At 49.2% G+C, this 23,375-nt stretch overlaps 1 protein-coding gene and 9 non-coding genes across 11 annotated transcripts in view; 9 read left to right on the top strand and 1 right to left on the bottom strand.

Annotated features, from left to right (window-relative positions):
- LOC149336984 (uncharacterized) overlaps positions 1-23,375 on the bottom strand; it is a 77,970-nt gene that overhangs the window by 36,407 nt on the left and 18,188 nt on the right. The gene's annotated exons all lie outside the window — the stretch shown is intronic.
- On the top strand, positions 1,864-1,936 carry TRNAF-GAA (transfer RNA phenylalanine (anticodon GAA)). Its single transcript has one exon. It is a non-coding gene; the product is annotated as a tRNA-Phe (tRNA).
- Positions 2,009-2,081, top strand: TRNAF-GAA (transfer RNA phenylalanine (anticodon GAA)). Its single transcript has one exon. It is a non-coding gene; the product is annotated as a tRNA-Phe (tRNA).
- On the top strand, positions 3,732-3,804 carry TRNAF-GAA (transfer RNA phenylalanine (anticodon GAA)). Its single transcript has one exon. It is a non-coding gene; the product is annotated as a tRNA-Phe (tRNA).
- On the top strand, positions 7,327-7,399 carry TRNAF-GAA (transfer RNA phenylalanine (anticodon GAA)). The gene has a single exon. It is a non-coding gene; the product is annotated as a tRNA-Phe (tRNA).
- On the top strand, positions 17,150-17,222 carry TRNAF-GAA (transfer RNA phenylalanine (anticodon GAA)). The gene has a single exon. It is a non-coding gene; the product is annotated as a tRNA-Phe (tRNA).
- TRNAF-GAA (transfer RNA phenylalanine (anticodon GAA)) lies at positions 17,274-17,346 on the top strand. Its single transcript has one exon. It is a non-coding gene; the product is annotated as a tRNA-Phe (tRNA).
- On the top strand, positions 17,573-17,645 carry TRNAF-GAA (transfer RNA phenylalanine (anticodon GAA)). Its single transcript has one exon. It is a non-coding gene; the product is annotated as a tRNA-Phe (tRNA).
- TRNAF-GAA (transfer RNA phenylalanine (anticodon GAA)) lies at positions 17,715-17,787 on the top strand. Its single transcript has one exon. It is a non-coding gene; the product is annotated as a tRNA-Phe (tRNA).
- On the top strand, positions 22,694-22,766 carry TRNAF-GAA (transfer RNA phenylalanine (anticodon GAA)). Its single transcript has one exon. It is a non-coding gene; the product is annotated as a tRNA-Phe (tRNA).

Genomic DNA, 23,375 nt, shown 5'->3' with positions numbered 1-23,375 from the left:
TCCAAACAGTAATTAAAACCCTTGTTGGCCCACACCAGACCTGCGGCATAAAAGACAGATCCATTTTTACTAACATACACGTAGCTAGAAGTGTCCTTGAATGCTGTGATGCAACGGAGGGTCGTGTCGCCATGATGCAACTGGACCTGCATAAGGCGTTTGATAAAGTTGTGCATGAAATTTTGTTCGTGCTTTTGGAACATGTGAATGTAGGATGTATCATCACTGATGGCGTGAAAATGGTTTATGATGGCTGTACATCAAGGTTCATAATTAATAACCGCCTGAGTAATAGTATTCCTGTCTTGTCGTCAGTGAGGCAGGGTTGCCCTCTTTCTCCACTGCTTTTTGCACTTTACCTGGAGCCCTTTTGTTTGAAGCTGTTAACTACGCAAAACATTCGAGGTTACGCCTTTTGTCATAATGAAGTGAAGGTATTGGCATATGCAGATGATATAGCAGTGTTCTGCAGAGACCAGGAAAGCGTGCAAGAAGTGGTGAGAGAAGCCGTAAATTTTTGTGATGCAAGTGGCTGCGCGATAAGCTGGCAGAAATGTTTTGGTTTTTGGCATGGAAAGTGGCAGGCCACGCCAGAAGTATTCTGTCGAATGAAGTGGGTAGACACGCCAGGAAAGTACCTCGGCGTGCCGCTAACCAACTACAGAGAAAGCAAAGAATATTGGGCCCATGAAACCGAACGAGTCAAAGCTCAGACAAGCAAATGGGGCGGTCACAACTTTTCCATGTTCGCAAGAGCTACGGTGTGTAACATGTTTTTAGTAGCGAGGATTTTTTACGTTCTGCAAGCGTTAACTTTGCCAAGGACTTCAGTGCAAAGGTTGCACAGAGTGTTTGCAACATTTATTTGGGCGTCAACATGGGAACGTACCAGCCGATGCAATCTGTTCCACAAGGTACGGAACGGGGGGCTAGGGTTGTCAGATTTATTTCTGAGACAGATAGTCACTAGATTCTTTTTCTTGCGTCAATATAATGATTTTCTGCGAACTGTTATACAAGTGCGATTGTCAGAATCACTGCCTGATTATGTTGTGTCATCTATGTCTGCAGGGCGGAGTGGGTTAAGTGCTTTTTTGCAAGAAGTTGTTGCAGCAGTCCGTATTCTTCGGTCAAAATTTTCCGATGAGTATCTAGCCATTGTAACAAGGAAAAAGATGTACAAAGACCTGCTTGATGTGTTTCTGCCAGTGCCTGTTTATCGCAGTGCTTATCTTCTGGGTCCCGAAAGGGATGTGCTAAAAAGAGTCAAAAGAATGCCGGTGAAGCCTTCAGTGCGTTCTTTCTTTTTTCAATTGCATACTGGAACCCTCCCAATGAAGCCATGGTTGCAAAGCAAAGGCCTTTTTGTACCTTGGTCAGTAGAGTGTCTTATTTGCAAGAAAGTGGAAACTATAGAACATATCTTTCTCGTCTGTCATGACGCTGTTTTTCTTTGGGATGTGTTGAAGCGCACACTGAAAAAAGATTTCCCCCTGACTCCTTTTGGAATACGCTTCCTACCATGTGCAGAGCCAGGTGAAGTGCCTTGCGACCTGCTAATGTTGCTCTGCATGCACAGCCTATGGCGTACGCGAATGGATGTCAGGCATGAACATGTTGTTGTGAATCCGGCTCATCAGTATTTCATTGAGGGCATCATGTATACTCAGGAAGTTTTCGGACAGCAAGCTCCTCAGCCTGAGTGGCTGCCTGTCCTCGACCAACTAAAATCATTTAACCCATTTTATCATCGTGCACTAGGTAGAAACTGACCTGTGCTTTTATTGTCATGTCATTGTATTTTTGTTTTGTTTGCCCGGCCAAGTCGGTAATAAAGAAAAAAAATCCCGGGGAAAAAAAAAAGCCGAAATAGCTCAGTTGGGAGAGCGTTAGACTGAAGATCTAAAGGTCCCTGGTTCGATCCCGGGTTTCGGCAGCACCTCTTTTTGTCTTTTCCTTCGCACTATGCGTACGGTGCGCACGAAGGAGCCACCGCGTCCACTCCCGTGCCGAAATAGCTCAGTTGGGAGAGCGTTAGACTGAAGATCTAAAGGTCCCTGGTTCGATCCCGGGTTTCGGCAGCACCTCTTTTTGTCTTTTCCTTCGCACTATGCGTACGGTGCGCACGAAGGAGCCACCGCGTCCACTCCGGTGCCGAAATAGCTCAGTTGTAACGCGGTCGACGGGGTCAAGCGTTTCAGCACTGTGACGGGGAGCAGGGTTAACTGGGGGAAGTGTGTGGGGTTCTGGCATGGACAGTGGCCAGTGACCCCAAAGAATTTCGCTAACGTGACCTGGCACACGACCCCTGTGAAATACTTGGGTGTCCCGCTGGAAAATTACCGCGACAGCGAACCGTATTGGACACGGCAGGTGCAAGAAACACGCGATAAGGCTGAAAAGTGGAAACCGTTCTATTTATCTATATTTGCGAGAGCCACAGTGTGCAATCTGTTTTTCATCAGCAAACTGTGGTATGTGATGCAAGTGATGCATTGTTCGCGAATTAATGTACAAAAGTTTCATCGTATTTTTGCTGTTTTTGTGTGCGCCTCGAAATCGGAGAGGTGTACGCGAACCAATTTGTTCAGAAGAGTGAGGGATGGAGGACTCGGGCTTGGACATTTATTTGCGAAGCAATTGGTCAATAGATTCTTGTTTTTGCGCGATGTTAATGATCCTTTTCTGCGCACAGTGTGCCAAGTAAGGCTCGGTAGGGCTTTGCCAGACTTTGTGATTTCAACTGAGTGTATGACGGGTGGTAAATTAAATAAATTGGTAAATTGGTTTTTGAGGAAAGGAAATGGCGCAGTAACTGTCTCACAAATCTCGGCGGACACCTGAACCGCGCCGTAAGGGAAGGGAGGAAGGTGGGAGTGAAAGAAGAAAGAGAGAAAGAGGTGCCGTAGTGGAGGTCTCCGGAATAATTTCGACCACCTGGGGATCTTTAACGTGCACTGACATCGCATGTTTGGTTTTTTCAAGGAGATAGTCGCCAGCGTCCGATTTTTGAATGCTAGATTTTCAAAACAATATTTGAGTGATGTGAGCCGGAAAGATTTGTACAAGGATTTGTGTGACATCCTCTTTCCGGTGCCCTTGTACAGGGCCATGTACTGTGGAGGGCCGGGCTACAACGTTTTGAAGAAAATGAAGGTACCACCGGGAGCCAAGAGTTTCTTCTTTAAGTTGCACTTTGGAACTTTACCTGTGAAAACTTTTCTTGAGGCAAAACAGATATTCCTTCCTTGGGGGTCGCACTGTCTCATGCAAACAGCCGGAGACAATTGATCACGTCTTTTTGCACTGTTGGGAAGGGGTCTATTTCTGGGACGTACTGCAGAGGACTTTAAAGAAACAGCTTCCAATCCACTCATACGGAATAAGGTTTTTGCCAACCAAGAACGAGGATGGGATACCGTTAGACTTAGTCATGCTGGTGGGCCTCCACAGTATATGGCGCTCCCGCATGGCAGGGTATCATTGTGACCCTGACGCACGGCCAGCCCGTATGTATTTTAGAGAAAGTATGCACAAGTTTCTGGAAGAACAAAAGCTAATAGTGGAGGTTCCTGAGTGGTTACCAAGGCTGGAACCCCTCGTAACTTTAAGAGAATTTTAACCTAAGTCAGGCCCACTCTTTGGGATCCTGACTAACTGTGTATACTGTATGTACATGTTATTATTTTCTGTTTTGTAATGTGGAAGCCCGGCAATAAAGAAAAACAAAAGCCGAAATAGCTCAGTTGGGAGAGCGTTAGACTGAAGATCTAAAGGTCCCTGGTTCGATCCCGGGTTTCGGCAGCACCTCTTTTTGTCTTTTCCTTCGCACTATGCGTACGGTGCGCACGAAGGAGCCACCGCGTCCACTCCCGTGCCGAAATAGCTCAGTTGTGTGTCACTCCGTTGGCGCCTCATGTGGCTGTGTTCTCTTCATTCGGAACAACATTGGTATCACTGTGCAGTCTTTGCTCTCCTGTGAAAGCGGCCGACTTCTTGTCGTTGTTTTTGTGCATTGTGGCCAGAATTTCAGGGTTATTTGTGCGTATGCGCCGAATGTAGAGACCGACCGGAAAATGTTTTTTGAGCGCTTCCAGACATATTTAAACTGTGACAGGGTGCTGGTATTAGCGGGCGATTTCAATTGTGTTTGTCATGCCTCAGATCGTGCAAATGGTGCTTGGGTGCGAGACAAAAGCGTGGACGTCTTGAAAGAAGTGGTCTACGACCACTATTTAGAGGATATTGTGAATGTATTCTTATATGGTACCCGTCCGCAGTATACTCATTTTCAAGGAAATAGCCATGCACGGCTAGACAGACTGTATGTGTCAGCAGAGCTGGTACCGCTATGTACCATGTATGAAGTAAAACCTGTGCCCTTTAGTGACCATTCTCTAGTAATAGCGACTTTTAGAAATAAACAAAAGAAAACTCGTTTCAACTGCCACTTGTGGAAATTTAATTCTAAATTATTGGAAGACGAGGGATTTCATAATGGAGTAACGCAAGAGCTAAAGAAGCTACTTGTAGCGCAACGGATAAACTACGCTACCGAATGGGAAGAGTTTAAGCAGCTTGTCCAAATAAGAGCGATTGAAAAATCTAGCACCTTGAGGTACGCAGAGAAACAAACCGAAACACAGCTTCGCGATCAGCTTGAATTCCTGACCAGTATAGAAAGCGCTGAACCAGGAACATGTTTTAATGAAATAAGGGATGTAAAAATACAGCTTGGAAGAATAGACGCTGATAAGTATAGAGCTGCAGTTATTCTTGCACGGTCCGAGAAGCTGTGGGCAGCGGAAACGCCAACAAAGCGTGCTATGTCTGATGAGAAACGATACGCATGTCGGAAGGAAATACGACAAATAAGTACCGGTGCAGATATTTCGGCAGACAGCAGTGTTATCAAGCGCGTAATCTGTGACCACTTGAAAGACGTATTGGGTCATTCGCGAAAAGCTGAAGAAAAGTTTTACAGTGAATTTCTACCGTTCATGCCGAAACCTAACGAAGAAGTGAAAAGGCGTCTTGAGCAACCGATTTCCGTGAACGAAATAGAGCACGCGATAGACACATTACCGGTTGGTAAAGCTCCTGGTCCAGACGGCCTGGGGGCTGCTTTCTACAAAAAATTTAGAGCTATGATAGCTCCTGTCCTGCTGAAAGTATTTGCCGAGTGTTACGAAGCAAAACGTGTTCCCATGCCCTTCACAACTTCACACATTGTGCTCATACCAAAAACTGATGACCCGGAAAAACGCCTGTTGGTGAGCTCTTATCGTCCGATAAGCCTCACCAACGTTGACTACAAAATATTCATGAAGGTGCTCGCCAAAAGATTGCAGGGAGTCATAACCATGCTGGCAGGGGAACATCAGACATGTGGCATAAAGGGGCGAAGCATCGCCACTAACATACACGTAGCGCGATCCGGGCTAGAATGCTGCGACTCTTTTGACGACCAAGTGGCGATGATGCAGCTGGGTCTGGCAAAAGCCTTTGATCGTGTTTCCCATGAAGTACTCTTGGCCATATTAGATTACTCGAATGTGGGCGAGATAATAACAGAGGGCGTGAAAATGGCCTACGCAAATTGTACAACTCGAATTGTTGGCAACGGAGACCTCACAGAGAGCCTGCAAGTGCGGTCTTCTGTGAGGCAGGGTTGTCCTTTGTCACCCTTGCTATTTGCGGCCTACCTTGAGCCACTTTGCCTGGCTATTCAGAATAACGACCGCATAATGGGCTTCAGGCTGCAGTCAGCGCAAGTGAAAATCTTGGCATATGCCGATGACATTGCAGTTTTCTGTTCAAATAGAGAGTGTTTGTGAAGCCACAGATGTAGTACACAAATTCTGTAGATCCACTGGGGCTCAGATCAACTGGGAAAAAAGCTACGGGTACTGGCATGGCAGTTGGGAAGTCACGCCCGACTACTATTCTCGAATGCGCTGGTCCACCATTCCGACAGTATATCTAGGAGTACCACTTGATTGTTACCGAGAGCCTGATCGGTACTGGAATGAGCAAGCAGCGAAAGTCAAGGAAAAAACCGATGCTTGGCAAGGACGACAATTGTCCATGTTCTCACGTGCCACTGTTTGTAATATTTTCCTTGCCGCAAAGATATGGTATGTGATGAGTGTGCTGAGCGTAGCGCGGGTCAATATTCAAAAAATCCATCGTGTTTTTGCCGCTTTTATTTGGTCTTCGACTTGGGAGAGGACCAGTCGAACAAATTTGTTTTTGTCCGTGAAGAAAGGTGGGCTTGGACTTGCACATTTATTTTTGAGACAAGTGGTCTCGCGTTTTATGTACCTCCGAAATCAAAACGATATGTTCATACGCACCGTAGTGCAAACTCGGCTAGGTCGATTTCTTCCAGAGTTTCTTGTGTGTTCGTGCCAAAGCATGGGTGGGGCCGTGCGAGTGTATCTGCGAGAGGTCGTACTCGCGTATAGGATGTTGCATGTGCGATTTTCTAAGGAATATTTGTGTGGCGTAGGGAGAAAAAAATTGTATAAGGATTTAGTGGACATAATGCTACCTGTACCGATGTACCGTTTCCCACATCGTGGAGGCCCAGGAGCAGATGTTCTTAAGAGAGTAAAGAAGATGCCAGTATCGCCATCAGTCAAATCCTTTTTCTTTAAACTTCACACTAACACATTATCAGTCAAAACATGGATGCAAGATAAAGGCATCCTCATTCCCTGGTCAACTAACTGTTTTCTATGCAAAAGAGCTGAAACCATAGAACACGTTTTTTTGGACTGTTGGGACCCCATCTTCTTCTGGGATGTTCTTCAAAGGACTTAAAAGAAAGACTTACCCTTAGATTCCTATGGCATAAGATTTTTACCGTTCCACGACGCAGATGGCATTCCATTGGATGCGATTATGCTCCTGGGCCTGCACAGCTTGTGGAAAACAAGAATGCAGTTTAACCATGCTGATGTAGAAGTTCGTTCTGTACGAGAACACTTCATTCAAAGTGTTGTACGTTTCAGAGAAGTGTATCGAGGACTACCTGAACCGCCAGAATCGGTTGATGTGCTTGGCGTTTTGACGCAACTGAAAAAATTTTAACACGCCGTGTCAGCCAAAGCCTGGTTGACACGTTTTATCAATTGTATATTGTTGTGAACGTCGAAGTCGGCAATAAAGAAAAAAAAAAAGAAATAGCTCAGTTGAGAGAGCGTTAGACTGAAGATCTAAAGGTCCCTGGTTCGATCCCGGGTTTCGGGAGCACCTCTTTTTGTCTTTCTCTTCGCACTATGCGTACGGTGCGCACGAAGGAGCCACTGCGTCCACTCCCGTGCCGAAATGGCTCAGTTGGGAGAGCGTTAGACTGAAGATCTAAAGGTCCCTGGTTCGATCCCGGGTTTCGGCAGCACCTCTTTTTGTCTTTCCCTTCGCACTATGCGTACGGTGCGCACGAAGGAGCCACCGCGTCCACTGCCGTGCCGAAATAGCTCAGTTGGATTCCACTTCCGGGCGCCGAAGCGAACGGACGTGTGATGACGGGCTCCGTTAGAGCGGCTACAGCGGCCATGTCTGGCCGCGGAAATAGGTTTATGTCAACTGATAGTGAGTACCAGGTTGTTCTGCCCAGTTTGCCTACAGGTCCGTTCGTTGTATATACAGTTTGTTTGCACGCTGACATAAGTGCTCGCCCGTACCGGGTAGAAGATTTCCGCGACGCCCTCGCTCAACAGTCGGTGCTCAGCGAGGTTATCGCCTTGGGGGCGTACCGCATGAGCCATGTTTGGGCTGTCACGTTCAAGGACGCTGAAACGGCGAAGAAGCTAGCCAGCATTGGTGAATTGCAAGTGAAGAAGCTGCGCTGCCTCGTCATTGACCCGGCCAAGAGGGACGTCCGCATGAAGGTGCACTGGCTTCTCCACAGTGTACCGGATGAGGACGTACGCCTCGCCTTCTCCCCGTTCGGAAAAGTCACTGATGTCGCCCGCGAGCGTTGACGGGTCCAAGGAGTGACCGACAAGGGCTCTACCACCAGGCTCGTGACACTGAAGTTGAATGCTGGAGTGCAAATCGACGATGTGCCCCATCAGCTAAGTGTTGCAGGCGAGCTGGCCCTCGTAGTTTTGCCGGGCATGGCTCCGCTCTGCCTTCGCTGTCGGAGCACAGGTCATATTCGCCGCGAGTGCCGCATCCCACGGTGTGGTGCCTGCCGGCGCTTCGGACACAAAGACAGCCAGTGCGAGCGGACATATGCGAGCGTCACCGGACTGGGGAGCAAGGAGGATACGTCCGACTTGCTAATGGATGAGGCGGACGTCGAGGAGTTATCGTCGGCGGGAGGCAGACAAGCAGCGCATTTGCCAACGGCAACTCAGCCTCAACTGCAAACTACGCAGAAACCTGTCGTTGTGGCAAGCGCCGCGGAACAGCAACAACCGCCAGCCCAGGACGTCGTGGCCACGCCGAAAGGCGTGGAAAAAAAGCAGCCTGAACCGCACGTGAGCGACGACCACACCGCGGCAGAGAACATGGACACGTCCCGTGAATCAGCGAGTCCTGCAGCCGGGAAGTGGACGCATGAAGACACCACCAGCATGCTGCAGCAGCGGGACGAAAGCGGCGGGGACGAGCCGCCGCAGAAAACGCCAGGTAGGCGGACGTCGTTCAAGCCGCGACCGAACATTCCGGTCGACTTTCGGCAGGCGGGTAATCCGCCTCCGTAGCTTTGTGTTGCCTTCGTCATAATGGGAACGGGGGCATTTCTAAGCCCCATGGCTCTGTCGATGTGCCGTTTGCTTTTCGTGTCGATGCAAGGTGCTGTTAGCACCAAGGTTCTTCCTGCAGGCCCCAGTGTATATTTTGTTGGCAGACTTGCGGTGTGTATACGGGCACACAGACCTGGAGAGCGAGAATTGTTTCCGGGGATGGGCACCATTCCATTGTGTTACCATGGCTGTTAATCTCGGGGAAATGCTACGCGTAGCAACGTTAAATGTCCGAGGGCTAGGTGCAAGAAGGCGACAGTGTCAGCTAAGCCGCCTTCTTCTTGATAAAGAATTACACTTAGTTGCCGTACAACAGACGAAAATCGAAAGCCAAGAACTGACCGACCGAATGGTGTCCAATTTCCGTACGCATTTCGATGTATGCGTTTGTCATGCGAATGGTGGATCAGGTGGCTGCGCCCTTTTCATCCGCAATAACTTGGGGATCTGTGTACAGTCAGTGTTGTCATGCCAAAGTGGTCGCCTTTTAGTTGTTGATTTTGCTGTTTATGATTTATCTTTCCGTGTCATTTGTGTCTATGCACCCAACGTTGAGACCGAGCGTCGATCTTTCTTTGAACGTGTTGAAGCCTACCTTAACTGTCACAAAGTGTTGATATTGTTGGGCGACTTTAATTGCGTATGTGCAATGGATGATCGCGCTAAACGCACACGAGTGCGGGACAAGAGCGCAGAAGTATTAAGTGCCCTGGTGCATGATTATGATTTAGAAGACATTGGTAGCGTATTGACGAATGGTACACGTCCTCAGTACACCCATTTTCAGCGTGACAGCCACGCGAGATTAGACAGATTATACGCATCGTCCGAACTGGTTTCTTCATGTGCAGCATATGAAGTGCAGGCAGTCCAGTTCAGTGACCACTGCTTGGTAACTGCAACGTTTGGAAGAAGGCAAAACAAAAGTCGCTTCAACTGGAACCTCTGGAAGTTTAACGTGAAGCTTTTGGAAGATGATGCATTTGTTAGCGCAGTAACGGAAGAATTAGAGAAGTTGCTCACACTCTAGCCAAACCAGTTCGGAGTTGAATGGGAAGAGTTTAAACAGAGTTAAAATAATAGCCATAGAAAGAAGCAGCATTATTAAGTTCAACCAGAAACAAAACGAAACAAAACTTCGCCAGGAACTAGAATTCTTGATAAGCATGGAAAACATTCAGCCCGGTAAATGTACTGAAGAAATAAGGCGGATGAAAACACAGCTCGAAACTATAGACACAGAAAGATACAAAGCGGCAATTGTACGAGCAAGATCCGAGAAGATGTGGGCGGGAGAAACGCCAACAAAGCGCGCACTATCCGACGAAAAAAGATACGCATGTCGGAAAGAAATCCGGCAGCTTGCCAACGGAAACGAGATCACGACTGACCAAAAGGTTATCAAGACAGTGATGGCCGAGCATTTTCGGAACTTGATAGGTCACCCACGTGATACGAAAGACAGCTAGCTTCCAGAAAGAATTTCTTTCCTTTATGCCACAGCTGGACGAAGAAGTACAGACGCAACTGGAAGAACCGATAACCGTCAATGAAATTGAACGCGCAATAGATGACCTGTCCCTTGGTAAAGCACCCGGGCCTGACGGCCTAGGAGCTGCCTTTTATAAAGCTTTCAACTGTTCCGTTGCTCAGATTTTGCATAATGTCATCACTGAGGCATACGACAAAAAGCGAGTTCCTTTATCATTCACAACGTCACACGTCGTGCTGATACCAAAGAGTGACGATGAAGCAAAACGTCTCTTGCCAGGGTCTTATCGCCCGATAACCCTTGTCAATGTGGACTACAAAATATTTATGAAGGTTTTAGCGACACGACTTCAGCGCGTTATAACAAAGTTGGTAGGGCCGCATCAGACTTGCGGCATCAAAGGCCGAAGCATTGCAACAAACGTGCATGTCGCGCGAACGGTCCTCGAGTGTTGTGACGCTTTTGGCGAGCGCGTTGCGATGATGCAGCTTGATCTGGCCAAAGCCTTCGACCGTGTCTCGGGCGAGGCTCTGCTCTGCATTTTAGAGCATTCTAACGTAGGCTGCGTTATCAATGAAGGCGTCAGAATGGCGTACACTGACTGCTCAACGCGAATCATCGTAAACGGGGAACTGACAGACAGCCTGAGCGCTCGCTCGTCGGTGAGGCGGGGATGCCCTTTTTCGCCCTTGCTGTTCGCGGCTTACCTAGAGCCGCTATGTTTGGCAATTGCAAACAATGAACGCATAACAGGATATAGAGTACGTGAGGCAGAAATAAAAATCTTGGCCTACGCGGATTATATCGCCGTATTATGCGCAAACAAAGAAAGCATTAAAGAAGCCACAGCTGTTGTTGAACAATTGTGCGAATACACCGGGGCCCAGATAAATTGGGACAAAAGTTATGGATTTTGGCATGGAGACTGGGACGCCACACCGGAGCAATTTTGTCGCCTTCATTGGTCAACAGTTCCTAAACCATACCTCGGTGTGCCCCTCGAGTGTTATAGTGATCCTGAACAATACTGGACCGATCAAACAACGAAGGCAAAAGAAAAGGCTGATGCATGGCAGGGAAGACAGCTGTCAATGTTTTCCCGTGCGACTGTCATCCAATGTCTTCCTAATTTCAAAAATATGGTATCTGATGAACGTGTTGTGTGCATCGCGAACGAGCATACAAAAAATTCATCGTGTCCTCGCTTTTTTCATTTGGTCCTCGACCTGGGAGAGATCTAGCCGAACTAATTTGTTTATCTCAGTCAAATGGGGTGGGCTAGGTCTGGTTCACTTGTTTTTGCAGCAAGTCATGTCACGATTTCTTTTCTTAAGGGATCAAAATGACCCCTTTCTCCGCACCGTGATGCAGGTGAGGCTACGTAGATTTCTCCCAGGATTCATTGTGACGTCATGTGAGAACACATGTGGCGCTGTGACTGGTTATCTGCGCGAAGTAGTGCTCGCGTTCAGGTTGTTAAACGTGCGGTTTTCACAAGATTACTTGTGCAGTGTTAGTAGGAAGAAACGGTATAAGGACCTTGTTCACACCATGCTACCTGTACCTGTTACAGTTTCAGTTTCATGTTTTGTTTTGTGGCGCCACCCGGTGCCGACGGGATAGAACTTGCGAGGAGCAAGGCAATAAAAAGGACACAGCTCTAGGGGCAGTTGTTCGTTGCGCAGTGGAGCGCGTGCATCATCGTCCGTTCCTTCGAGCCTAGCCGTTGACGGCGACCGCCGAGCCGGTCCGCCTCTCGGCATTGCTTGGTCCACCATCTCGTTACAAGTGGCGACGAGGAGAAAAATTCAAGTTCAAGTTCGTCTTTCCTCCGCCCCTTCTGCGCACGTGAGTTCTTCGTGTTTCTGACGAGTTCAACGCGCAAGAATTCCGTCATGGCAACGTTCGGCAACCTCGAAGCGTTCGACGGAGGAAGAGGAGATGCGTGGCCTTGCTACGTTGATCGCCTTAAAGCTTTTTTCATCGCGAATGACATCGCAGAAGCAAAAGAAAGTCAGTCTTCTTTAGTTGTTGTGGACAGAAAACGTATGCTCTCTTGCGGGATCTCGTGAAGCCAGCCCAACCGCAAGACAAAACCTTGCAAGAAATTCTTTCTGTTCTTGGTGACCATTACTGCCCCAAGCCATCTGCTGTCGCGCAGCGTTTTAGGTTCAACACGCGTGTTCGCGCGGAGGGCGAGTCAGTCAGTAACTTTGTGGCGTCGCTCAAAAGCCTCTCTGAACATTGCAACTTCGGAACTGAGCTTAGCAACATGTTGAGGGACCGCATCGTGTGCGGCATCAACGACACAGCCGTGCAGACGAGGCTGCTCGAGAAAGCAGACCTTACGTATGAAGACGCTGTACAAACTGCACTTGCCATGGAAGCTGCGGAGAAAGATGCCGGCGAGATAGCGAGCTCAAGCCGAAGCGCGCTTCCCACTTATCAAGTCGCGGCATCAAAGGGGCGTGTCACATGCTACCGCTGTGGGGACGAACACCTCACGTCCGTGTGCAAGCAAATTAGTAGTTCGTGCAATTACTGCAGGAAGCAGGGACACATTGATCGAGTGTGCAACTCGAAGAAAAAGCACGCTTCATCACGGAAGGGAAAATTCACAAAGCCACAAGCGTCCGCGCCTCCGGCTCGCAAAACTTCGTGTGGAACTCATCCAGTCAACACTGTTGACAACGACGTTTCTGCCGACGTGTTTGACATGTGACCAGTCGACACCGTCGCGCCGTCACCACCCTTCACCGTAACAGTCAGCGTTTGCGGTAAGCCGCTCTGTATGGAGCTGGACACCGGTGCGAGCGTTTCTGTCATGGAAAAAAAAATCGTCTTCAGGAGCTGCTACCGTCAGTACCTGTCATAGCGTCTGATGTACTCCTGCGAAGCTACTCGGGTGAGCTCACACAAGTTCAAGGTAGAGCGGATGTCACAGTGCAGTTTCGTGACAGAAAAGCAGTGCTACCTTTATTCCTGACTGGGGAGCGTTCACCTACACTTCTGGGCCGGAACTGGATTCGAGAACTGGGCATTGAGATTGCTCGCGTCGAAGCAGACGTTCATGCTGTTTCTGATGTTGAGGACCTTCTTCAAGCGTTTCCTGAGGTGTTTGAACAGAGCCTGGGAACTTTCAAGGGTCCAGAAGCGACAATCCATGTTCCACAAGATGCTGTACCAAAGTTTTTGAAGCCACGGCCACTGCCCTTTGCCCTGAAGGATGGGGTGTCATAAGAGCTTCAGCGCCTACAGAGGGAAGGCATCCTGGAGCCAGTCACTTCTTCAGCTTGGGCTGCACCAATTGTTCCAGTGGCCAAGAAGGATGGACGCGTCAGGATTTGCGGAGATTTCAAGATTACCGTTAATCCAGTGGCTGTGATGGAAAAGTATCCAATTCCAAGAATTGAGGATCTGTGGGCCATGCTGTCAGGAGGTGAGAAGTTCATGAAGCTGGATTTGAGGGACGCCTACCAGCAAAAAGTTCTTGACAAAGAATCTAGAAAGTATGTCACAATCTCCACACACATGGGATTACTCCAGTATACACGTCTTCCTTTTGGCGTGTCATCGGCACCAGCCTTGTTCCAAAGGGAGATGGAGAACCTTTTCCGAGGGCTGCCGCATGTTGCAGTATATTTCGATGACATCCTTGTCACTGGCTCGAATGACTCGGAGCATCTTCGCAACCTCAGTGCTGTCCTATCTAGACTTCGTGATGTTGGACTTAAGTTGAAGTTCGACAAGTGTCATTTTTTCCTCCGACAAGTTGAATACCTCGGGCACATCATAAGCAAACAAGGCCTGTCTCCAAGTTTGAGCAAGGTATCTGCCATCCTTCATGCACCTGCACCCCAGGGCGTCAAGGAGCTTCAGAGTTTTTTGGGACTTGTGAATTTCTACAGGCGTTTTCTACCAAACCTTTCCGGACGCCTCCGCTCTTTGCATTTACTTCTCATGAACGAGAAGAAATGGGTGTGGGGAAAAGAGCAAGAAAATGCATTCAATGCAGTGAAGCAGTTAATAACATCCGCTCCAGTCCTAGTACATTTCGACCCAGGGAAGCCACTGTGTCTCAGCTGCGATGCCTCACCGTATGTGATCGGCGCAGTTTTGGCACACCGAGAATCTGATGGTCGAGAACTGCCCATTGCTTTTGCCTCCAGATGTTTGTCTCGTGCAGAGCAAAACTACAGCCAACTCGACAAAGAGGCATTAGGCTTTGCATTTGGTGTTGAAAAGTTCCACCAGTACTTGTGGGGCAATCCTTTCACTGCTTATACGGATCACAAGCCTCTACTAGGATTACTGAATGATGACAAACCCATTCCAGTGCAAGCATCACCACGACTGGTCAGGTGGGCATTGAAACTTTCTGCATACAAGTACGAGCTTGTGTACAAGCCTGGTCTGGACTTAGGTCATGCGGATGCTCTCCGTAGGTTGCCGTTGCCTGCAAACAACGTGGATCTACCTGCACCTGCTGAAATGTTCATGCTTGAACAAGCATACCCAGGACTGTTATCACCTGCCATTGTGGTACAAGCTACAAAAAAGGATCCATTCCTGAGCCATGTAGCTCTTGCTGTCCTCCGAGGGGAAAAACTTCCAGCAGGACCAGAAGGAAATCCATTCACAGCAAGGAGCAGCGAACTCAGCCTCCACGAAGGTTGCTTGCTGTGGGGTTCCCGAGTTGTTATCCCAAAATCTTTGCAAGCCAAAATCCTAATGATACTTCATGCAGGGCATCCTTGCATTGAGAAAAGCAAGACAATTGCCAGAAGCCACATCTGGTGGCCGGGAATTGATGGAGACATCACTAAGAGTGTAAAGAGCTGTGAAACCTGCCAAGCTTACCTGCGTGCACCGCAACGCATTCAGCACACGCCATGGCCGTTTCCACAGAGGCCCTGGTCAAGGCTTCACGTTGACTTTGGGGGCCCATTCATGGGTCATACATTCCTGGTCATTTTTGACGCCTATTCAAAGTGGGTCGAAGTTTTTCCAGTAGCGTCAACATCAGCGGATGCTGTTATCAATGCTTTGCGAACAACATTTGCGCAGCATGGACTGCCGGTTCTCATAGTTTCCGACAATGGGCCTGCCTTTGCAAGTGAACAGTACTTGGAATTCTTGGCACGTAATGGAATACGTCGCATGCTTGTGCCTCCCTACCATCCAGCTTCGAATGGTGCGGCAGAGCGCGTCGTACAGACTGTCAAGAACAAGATCAAGAAGTGTGGATCTGGATCTTTTCAAACCCAGATTTCGCGGTTCTTATTTCACTACAGAACCACGCCACATGAAGTCACAGGCAGAGCACCGCGTGAAATGCTCATGGGAAGTATGTTCAAGACACCTTTGGATGTTCTTCGCCCAAATCTACACACTTCAGTGCTGCTGAGACAGTTGAAGCAGAAACTACAGGCAGATAAAGGGTGTCGTTCTTCTACATTGCCGAATGTGGGAGACAACATACTCGCAAAGAACTTTCGTCGAAGGGCCACCGTGGGTACCCGCACGTGTCACGAGCATCACAGGTCAGTCAGCAGCTACAGTATGTCTCAGTGACGGTACTCTCTGGCATAGGCACGGCGACCACCTACGTCCTCAAGTCGAAGAAATCGTTGAGCCAACCACTGGACTATGGAGGCCTGGACCTACTGGAGCACAGGGCGTTTCCAGCCACCCATCAACTGAGTGTGACACCAGCTTGGCTGTTTTTGTGGACTCTGACCTCACCGTGAGTGCTACTAGTGGCACAGAAGAGACAACTGTGAACGTGACTGGTGGTACAGAAGAGACTGCTATGAACTCTCCCAAGTCAGCGTGCAGCACGCCTCAGTTGCGAAGAAGCATGAGAAGCCGCAAGCCAGTGCAGCGCTACTCTCCGTAGTACTCTTCTTGAACAAACTAATGGGGGAGGACTGTTACAGTTTCGGTTTCATGTTTTGTTTTGTGGCGCCACCCAGTGCCGACGGGATAGAACTTGCGAGGAGCAAGGCAATAAAAAGAACACAGCTCTAGGGGCAGTTGTTCGTTGCGCAGTGGAGCGCGTGCATCATCGTCCGCTCCTTCGAGCCTAGCCGTTGACGGCGACCGCCGAACCGGTCCGCCTCTCGGCATTGCTCGGTCCACCAACTCGTTACAGTACCGTTCTACCGTTTACCACACCGTGGACGCCCTGGACAAAACGTACTCAAAAGAGTAAAGAAAATGCCAATGCTACCTTCAGTTAGAACCTTTTTCTTTAAGCTACATACCAACACACTTCCAGTTAAGACCTGGCTTCAGGAAAGGGGCATCTTCATACCGTGGTCAACTAACTGCTTTTTATGCAAAAAGCCCGAAACCATAGAGCAGGTATTCCCAGACTGCTGAGACCCGATGTTTCCACTGGGACGTACTCCAGCGCACATTAAAGAAACAGTTGCCACTTGACTCATATGGAATACGATTCCTGCCGGTAGACGCTTCGGACGATATACCGTACGAGCTTATCATGGTCCTGGGCCTCCACGCGCTGTGGAAAACAAGAATGCAGTTTGAACATGCCGAACCTGCCGTGCGTTCTGTCAGAGACCACTTTATCGAAAGTATCGTATGTCTCAGAGAAGTTTATTGAGCGCTCCGTGATCCACCAGAATGGATTGCTTGTCTGGATGCATTGGTGTCTCTGAAAAAAATTTTAGTGTCATGTTAGCCCAAGTGTGGCTGATATTTTTTACGCCTTGTACCCTGTCATTTTGACTGTAATCCTGGCAATAAAAAAAAGGAGAGCGTTAGACTGAAGATCAAAAGGGTCCCTGGTTCGATCTCAGGTTTCGGCAGCACCTCTTTTTTTCTTTCCCTTCGCACTGCACGGTGCGCACGCTGCAGCCACCGCGTCCGCTCCCGTGCCGAAATAGCTCAGTTGGGAGAGCGTTAGACTGAAGATCTAAAGGTCCCTGGTTCGATCCCGGGTTTCGGCAGCACCTCTTTCCCTTCGCGCTGCACGCTGCAGCCACCGCGTCCGCTCCCGTGCCGAAATAGCTCAGTTGGGAGAGCGTTAGACTGAAGATCTAAAGGTCCCTGGTTCGATCCAGGGTTTCGGCAGCACCTCTTTTTTTTCTCTCCCTTCGCACTGCACGGTGCGCACGCTGCAGCCACCACGTCCATTCCCGTGCCGAAATAGCTCATATGTTACTATTATGTTTCTGCCACCTAGCGCCTACCTAGGTGCTCTGTAAATAGTTGTTTTTGTGTGTGTATATGCACACACACATATGTATATATATGCTTTGTATACAAAACCATGTAAATAAATACCATGAAAAAAAAAGCCGAAATAGCTCAGTTGGGAGAGCGTTAGACTGAAGATCTAAAGGTCCCTGGTTCGATCCCGGGTTTCGGCAGCACCTCTTTTTTTTCTTTCCCTTCGCACTGCACGGTGCGCACGCTGCAGCCACCGCGTCCATTCCCGTGCCGAAATAGCTCAGTTGGGAGAGCGTTAGACTGAAGATCTAAAGGTCCCTGGTTCGATCCCGGGTTTCGGCAGCACCTCTTTTTTTTCTCTCCCTTCGCACTGCACGGTGCGCACGCTGCAGCCACCGCGTCCGCTCCCGTGCCGAAATAGCTCTGGTATTCTGCTTCCGGCAGCCGAGCTGAACGGATCTCAGGGTCATGGGCTCCAGCGGAGCGGCGATAGCGGCCTTTGACGGCCGCGGAAACAGGATCGATGACTGCGGTGATAAGGATTACCAGATTATTTTGGCGACACTGCCAACAGGACGTGTTGTTTTCAACACCGTTTTTCTTCACGGCCACGTGCGAGCGAGGCCGTTCCGGGTCGAGGACTTCCGTGACGCCCTGGCCGAGACCGGTACGCTCCCCGACGTGGTCGCGTTGGGGGGCGTACCAAATCAACCACGTGTGGGCGGTTACCCTGCGGAACACGGAGGCAGCAAAGAAGTTGCTCGCCTTCAACGAGCTGCAAGTTAAGAAACGCCGCTGCCTCATTATCGACCCGGAAGACCAGCAGGTAAAGCTGCGGCTACACTGGATGCTTCACGGTGTGGCCGACGACGACATCCGGACGGCATTCGTGGCGTTTGGCAATGTGACCGACGTTACGCGTGAGCGGTGGCGGATACAAGGCGTCAATGACAAGAGCTCAACGACAAGAACGGTCCTATTGAAGTTGAAGCCCGGCTTGAAAGTGGATGACCTGCCACACCAGGTACGTGTCGCCGGAGAGTTGGCTCTTGTCGTGGCGCCTGGGCGTCCAATGCAGTGCTTGCGCTGCCATGGTACACAGGCCACGTGCGGCGTGAATGCAAGGTTCCCCGCTGTACGAAATGCCGGCGGTACGGCCACGCGGATAATGAGTGTGTCCGCACTTACGCGGTGGCTACGGGCGGGGCGTCGAAAGACGACTCTGCGGAACTTCTGATGGATGTAGTCGAGGCCGAAGAATCTGCGAAAGGCATAGAGGAACTCGAAAAGCAAGCAGGATCGACGGGCTCTTCGGGACCCTCCAGCAGCGATGCCGGACGCAAACCTGAAGGGGGAGAACCTTCTAGAAAGGAGACGGAGGCGTCGAGCGGTGAAGTAAGCGTGCCAGCGCTCCAAGAAACCGAGCCAGCGACTCTGACCGAGGAGAACCTTGACCAGAGCGGCGCCCGCACGACCGGCGTCCCTGCCCCAGCGAAGCGGCCGCACGCCCAAACCGGAACCGAAGACGACAAGGCGGAAGCCCCCAGCGTCGAGGAGCCGCCGGCAAAAACGACCCAAGGACGGCGGTCGTCCATCCGGCCATGACCAAATGTGTCGACGGAGAGGAGAGCCCTCGACAAGCCGCCCCCGCAGCCAGGCCTGGCACCAGCACCGGATGGCTCCGGTGTCAATGATGTCGTCTAGCCAAGCGCTAGACGTGAAGGGTAAGCACCATGTTCCCGGCCTCTTTCTTCTGCATGAAAATGGCTCATGCGTTCCCCATGAAAGTCGGTACACTTAATGTCAGGGGACTGGCAAGTAAGAAGAAGCAGAGCCAGGTGTACCGCCTTTTAACTGAGCACGACATTGACGTCCTGGCAGTGCAGGAAACGAAAATTGACGGGGAAGAGGAGACCGGGAGCATGGTGCGACGTTTCACGTCTAGGTTTTTTGCAGTTGTCGCCCACGCTGTAGGAACGTCTGCGGGTTGTGTCATCTTTGTAAAGAATGTACCGGGACTTGAGGTTCAGGCATATACGGCGTGTCCTTCGGGTCGATTTGTTTAGGTTGACCTCCTGTACGACAAAACATATTGGCGCATCATTTGTGTGTACGCCCCAAATGCGGTGGATGAGAGGACAGCGTTTTTTCAACGCGTACAAAAGCACTTCAGTTGTGAGAAATGGCTGATCGTCATGGGTGACTTCAATTGCGTCCTGAGAGGCTGTGACAAAACCAGTGCAAGGGCATTTAGGGACAGAAGCACTGAAGTACTCTCAGAAATTATAGACACGTGCAACCTCGATGATGTGGCCGAATGTTTAGAAGGCGAGCGTTGTGTGAGACTCACACATTTTCAACGGTCAAGCCATGCACGGCTAGATCGCATTTATGTGTCACCGAACGTTATTTCAAAATGCAGTAGCTACAATGTAGTACCGGTATCATTTTCGGATCATTGTTTAGTGCAGTGTGGGATAGGGACAAAGAAACGAGGAAATCAGTTTTCTTGGGAGATGTGGAAATTAAATAACAAGCTCATTACAGACATCTTTAGCAGGAAAGTAAACGAAGAAATCAGTAAATTAAAGCCGAGCGGGGAACTGAAAGTATGGCAGCAGTGGGAACTTTTCAAACAACAAATAAAAATAGCAGCAATCGAAAGGTCAAGCTGCATACGACAAGAGGAGAAGCGTGAGGAGGACAATTTAAGATCTTTACTAGCTAGACTTCTCGAAAGAGAAAGCGAAGAGCCTGGCAAATGGATGGATGACATTAGGAAAATAAAAAATAAGATTGAACTCTTTGAAGAAGAACGCTATCGTGGCGCACTGGTGCGGGCTAGGGCGCAAGATATAGCTGATGGGGAGACACCTTCAAAACGAGCGCTAGGAATGGAAAAAACGCATGCTCAACGAAACCACATTGAACAGATTGAATGGGGCGGGGCGTTATCTGGAGAAAGCGGGCATATCCAGCAGGCATTTCTTGAATATTATCAGGCGCTGTTTGCAAAGCAAGAAGTGGATGTGAGCGCATTCAAGGAAAAGTTTCTTGGCGCTTTGCCGCGATTAGATGACGAACAGAAAGAAAGGCTGGAGCTGTCGATAACTGCGTCGGAGGTCGAGCAAGCGATAGAGAATTTGAACCTGGGAAAATTTCCTGGACCTGATGGGTTAAGCGCCGCTTTTTACAAAGCATATAAACACGAAATAGTGCCAGTACTGACAGCAGTTTTTAACGAAGCCTACAAAGAAAATGAATTGCCCCAGTCTTATGGTAAATCCCATACAGTGCTAATCCCTAAATCCGATGACGCAGAAAAGTTAAAGCAGGTCACATCATATCGTCCTATCGCCCTCACAAACGTAGATTATAAAGTTTTCATGAAGATTTTAGCCCGTAGACTACAGTCAGTAATTCAGGATATAGTCGGTCCCCACCAGACGTGTGGGATCAAGGGACGCTCTATTGTTTCCAATATTCATAGAGCGAGGTGTGTGCTGGAATGTTGTGATAACACAAATAGCTGTGTAGCCATCCTTCAGCTAGATCTTGAGAAGGCATTCGATTGTGTTTCGCACGATATCCTGTTCTGCAGACTCGACCATGTGAATGTAGGGTCCATTGTTTGCGAGGGAGTGGCCTTGGCGTACCGGAGCTGCACGACAAGATTAATTGTAAATAAGAGTTTGGGGGCCCCCATTAGCCTGCAGCGTTCGGTGCGCCAGGGTTGTCCCCTCAGCCCTCTTCTATTCTGCATTTACATTGAAGCGTTGTGTTTGGATATCATGGAAAGTGATAAAATTCTAGGCTTCCAGCTACAGACGGCAGACGTTAAGCTGCTGGCTTATGCGGATGATGTCGCGGTGTTCACAGTGAACCGGGAAGGTATAACCGAGGCCGTGGCATGCGTAAAAGAATTCACCAAGATCACCGGTAGTAAAGTGAATTGGTCAAAGTCCCTGGGGCTTTGGCACGGAGAATGGCCAACGAAGCCCGGCAATTTTGCAAACGTGCCCTAGGTGACGACCCCAGTAAAGTACTTAGGCGTCCCACTGGACGGTTATCGCGATAGCGATTCGTACTGGAAAGCACAGACGCAAGCCACGCGTGAAAAGGCGGAAAGTTGGAAAGGGCGACACCTTTCAATTTTCGCAAGGGCCACAGTGTGCAATCTGTTTTTTATGTCTAGGCTGTGGTACGTGATGCAAGTGTTGCATTGTGCAAGGATGAACGGCTGGATGTGTGGGCTGCGGACTGGGAACGCTGCAGCCGGACCAATTTGTTTAGGCGGGTGAAGGATGGCGGCCTGAGTCTGGGACACTTATTTCTGCGGCAGATTGTAAGCAGATTTTGTTTTGTGCGCGATGTAAGCGATCCGTTTTTGCGCACTGTGTGCCAATTAAGGCTCGGAAATGCACTGCCGGACTTTGTTGTCACAACCGAAAGTTTCTCGGGACGTATTTTTGGTTACTTTAGAGAGGTTGTCGCGAGTGTTCGATTCCTGCCTCTTCGATTTTCGTATGAATATTTATCTTCTGTTAGCAGGAAGAAGTTGTATAAAGATTTGTGCGATGTAGTTCTTCCACAACCTATGTACAGGGCCTTATACAATGGAAGCCTGGGACGCGACGTACTTAAGCGTGTGAAGGCGATGCAGGTGCCGCCAAGTGCAAAAACTTTTTTCTTTAAATTACATACCGGAACACTACCAGTAAAGGAATTCTTGGAAAGGAAGCAGTTATTTCTACCTTGGGGATCACACTGTTTAATTTGTAAACAACCAGAAACAATAGACCACGTTTTTGTGCACTGTTGGGAGGGGGTATACTTTTGGGACATCTTACAACGGACTTTAAAAAAGGAATTTCCGCTCGACGCTCATGGTATTCGGTACTTGCCTGTAGAGAGTGAGGATGGGACACCATTCGACCTCATTATGCTAATGGGCCTCCATTGTATTTGGCGCTCCAGAATGGCAGGATATCATCGCGATCCTGATGCACGGCCAGCACGGATCTATTTTCGGGAGTGCATGCATAAGTATATTGAAGTTCAGAAACTTGCTCCTGAAGCTCCCGAGTGGCTCGAAAGAGTCGAGCCTTTGGTGACGCTTAAGGAGTTTTAACGTGACGAAGCCACGCACCCCCAGGCGGATAGTGTTGTTAATTATTGCTCATTGTGCTCTGTAAGTGTATTTGTGTACTGTGGTTCTTGCCGAAGTCAGGCAATAAAGAAAAAAAAAGCCGGAATAGCTCAGTTGGGAGAGCGTTAGACTGAAGATCTAAAGGTCCCTGGTTCGATCCCGGGTTTCGGCAGCACCTCTTTTTGTCTTTTCCTTCGCACTATGGCACGGTGCGCACGCAGCAGCCACCGCGTACACTCCCGTGCCGAAATAGCTCAGTTGGAGAAAGACGAAGAGGGCGTTCCGAACGGTACTGTTCACTTGACTCTAGCACGCTTTCAGCGATTCCAACGTTTCCACACCTTGAGCCATGAGCCTCTCCTCGCTGCAGCGGATTTTCAACACCTGGCATTTTTTTGGAGTGTGCGGATGTGCAGTTCGAGGCAATGTGAGGTGTCCATGGCCCTTTGCGCTGCAGTATACCGCGGCTAAATCTTTATTTATGCCGATCGGGGCTTTCGATATCCAACCTTTGCGAGTCTTGTGGCGAAATTTAGTCTATAGAACATTTTTTCCTCCCCTGCCGGCGGCTCGCTGCTCTCCGTAGAATTTACTTCGAGATCCCCCTCGCTCGGCTTGGGCTTCCTCTATCTATTCCGATTCTCTTATCCTTCGGGGCCAGCGCCAAGGGATATGCCCTGACACCAGTGTTCGATTCTATTCACGATTATATAATTTCATCTGGTAGATCCCTCTGCTAGAATATGAATTCACAACTTTTCTTTCTCCGTATTTTTTGTTT

Source organism: Amblyomma mixtum, chromosome 7 (assembly GCF_055824585.1).
Source record: "Amblyomma mixtum isolate Tamu chromosome 7, ASM5582458v1, whole genome shotgun sequence".
Taxonomy (NCBI): domain Eukaryota; kingdom Metazoa; phylum Arthropoda; class Arachnida; order Ixodida; family Ixodidae; genus Amblyomma; species Amblyomma mixtum.
Note: the sequence above shows the minus strand (reverse complement) of the source record. Positions and strands in the feature narration are given on the sequence as shown.